Source organism: Nannospalax galili, unplaced genomic scaffold (genome assembly GCF_000622305.1).
Source record: "Nannospalax galili isolate Female #2095 unplaced genomic scaffold, S.galili_v1.0 scaffold589, whole genome shotgun sequence".
Classification (NCBI taxonomy): Eukaryota; Metazoa; Chordata; class Mammalia; order Rodentia; family Spalacidae; genus Nannospalax; species Nannospalax galili.
Window position 1 is genome coordinate 1,488,579 of NW_008360324.1, and position 2,933 is coordinate 1,491,511.

Sequence of the window (2,933 nt, forward strand, 5' to 3'; positions counted from 1 at the left end):
TTACCTGATTATTCCGGAAATCTTGGTAGCTTTCAGTGAGCTGATTCCTCTTCCTCCTATTCCCTGCCGCACCCCCCACCCCGGCCACCTTGTGGTCACTCTACCTTATTGATTGTTAATATATATCTTACTGGACTGCAACTTCTTCGTTCAACCTCCAGATTTTAGCCACCTTCAAACCTGAACCTCTGGTCCTCTGCTGTTCCTTAACCAGTTTCTTTCCCTCAACGACCTTACTGGAGTCTACGACCCTAGATGACGTCATTACACTGAGAGTGCCCACGGAGGTAGCTCCGTGGCTAGTTTTTGCCCTTGATGCACTTCAAATTTAGTTTTCAAAGTAAAATGTTTGATTCCATGAATCGATCTTGCCCCTAACATGCCTCCTTCTATATTCCCCTGCTGGGGGGTTCGAACCCACAACCCCCGGCGAGGTGAGCATTGGGGGTGAGTAAGCACGCTGTTTGCCAGCCCACGCCGCACCCATTACCCTGAGACACTCAGACGCAATGGGGAGTCTTAGTCAAGCAGAGACTCATTTATTGCAGGTGTTACAAAGCTTATAAAGGCACCTGGAACTCCCCCCTCCCCCCTGAGGGTGTATCTTAAGGATGTTCACGCAGTGATCATGCACTCCTCAGCAGTGTGGAAGTATTCTTCAGACTTTCAAAGCAAGCCAGGCCGAGCCCCCAGTAACTTCCTTTCGGACCTATGCAAGGTGGGGCCTTTAGGTCCCCACATTCCCCATTTCAGCTTAATGTTGTATTACCCAGTTATTTAGACCCACCCGCCAGTACTTTGTGTTCATGTTTCCAGCACCAGTGCAATACCAGTTCTCCTGCTTGTATCCACAAATATACCCTGAATCCTTTTATTCCTTCAAACTCACTGACACGTCAGTACAGTAAACACTTGTTACTTGTCTGTCTCCAGTGACCTCCTCTTTAGTGGTCTTTCTCTTTCATAATATATTCTCTGCTCAAGTTGGAAATATATTACATATGTTAATTGCCAAGCTGATCAAGGTGCTCATATGTGACATGCTCTTTCATTGTGTGCCTCAGGTGCAACAACTGGAAACCAAATAACAAGGGATCTGTGATCAGCCTAATTATCAGAAATGTCAGGGAAGGTGTGGCTAGCCTGTCATCCTCGGTCTGAAAGACTATATCCAGGCAGAGTAAAGAAACTATGAACTGCTTTAAGGACAGGGCTCTGATAACCAGATGAAAGTTATAAGGGGTCATATTTGATAGATAAGTAGAATAAATAAAGTAAAAGAACCTCAGCCCAGGGAATGACCAATGATAAAGCGACATGGTGATAGGAAAGAAGGCTGCCTTCCTTTCCTACGCCCTGTCTTTCTCTGTTTCTTCCCTGAGTTAGTCACACTTGCTGCTGCTGGGTTTAGACACCCTCAGCTAGGGCATTTGTATTCTTCCACTAGCTTGCTTATGTTTACAGATAAATTATTACTTTTCTGTTTCACTGAAATTACAAAACCATTATTTACACATTGTAAGCAAGGAAGACATTTTGTTATTCATCATAAACTCTATTTCCAGTGATAAGTAACTTTAACATAATTTCACAATAGGCTTATACTCTAAGGTGAGCCAAAGACCCCACATCTTAAACCTCACCAAAAGATCTGTTCACTATTCTGAGCAGGATATGTGCTTTGGGGCCCCAAATTTTGACACCTTCACCCCTTGAAATTTCATCTAATGCTACAGAAAGGAGTGACACCACATAAGTGTCAATCTGCATGAGGGAATAGTTAGCTCTTGGGTTAGGCCCTTGCCACCTCTGAAGGGTTAAGATAGGCTCAGCTCTTGTTCGCCTTGCCCCATTCAATGTTATCTTTTGTAAAATGCCAGAATCTGTAAATGCACTGCACTTCTTTCTCTTCATAAGTTGAAAATTGTAGAAGTTTGAAGATTTTTAATTCTTCATGAGCCCAAGCTCGATGTGGCTTCTATGAATGGGGTGAACTCAGCACACCAATTCCAAGTTTAGCAACCATCAGCAAACTGGAACCTGTGATTAAACCTGCAGGCATAAATCTTGCAGACTTGTAGAATCTCATTCCCATGATGCCATCCAAGGTCCCAAACATAGCTAGGAAAACCCATGTTTTGGGGATCCTGAAACAGCTGGTAAGCACCCAGGTCTGCTAAGCTCCTAAAGGAGAGTCCAGCAGCCAAGGACGGCCCACTACCTGCTTTTGCATAGCTGGTGATTCCACCAGGAGCAACCAGAGCTGTGTAGCCAAAGCTGAAATAATGTAAAGGTTCTAGTGGGCTTCTGCCCTTCTGCATTGTTCTGTCACTTTTTCTAGACAGGAGAATGTGCCAGGCCTGCACCAGAGCCTGTCTCCTGAAGGCCTGCACTCAAGGACAAGGATAGCCAAGCCAAGGATCCAAGTCTCAAGGAAGACTTCATAAAACTATAAAAGATAAATGAGCTGCATCATATCACCTACTAGCTACTCATATTCTCCTGATGTGTCCATGATTATTGAGCTGGTAGGCAGTATTTTCTAAATCCTCCATTATCAAAGTAGTCATGAAAACGTTTCTTTTGATGGTGAATTTTTATTTGATTTTATAATTCTGGGTTTTATCATATATATTATTGTTAAATTGGCTTTCCCCACTTTATAATAAATCACGGGTTTCTTCCAGTATATCTAAGTCATTTGTAAAACAACTGCATAACATTCCACTCATGAGAGGTTGATAGTAGTACAGTTTATGTAACCATTTTCATATTTATTTCTAATCATTTCTGAATTTTTCTCCTTCTACAACAGTACTATAATAAATGTATTTATGCATAGAGCACTGCAAATTTATTGCTCCAAGATGACTGCCAGTGTTCATATGGTTAGGTCACAGGATTTAATACATATTTCATGATATTATTATATT

General features: G+C 42.3%; 1 pseudogene; it reads right to left on the reverse strand.

Moving 5' to 3' along the window:
- Positions 1-1,978: 1,978 nt before the first annotated feature.
- On the reverse strand, positions 1,979-2,321 carry LOC103727577 (annotated as a pseudogene).
- Between the last annotated feature and the right edge of the window lie 612 nt (positions 2,322-2,933).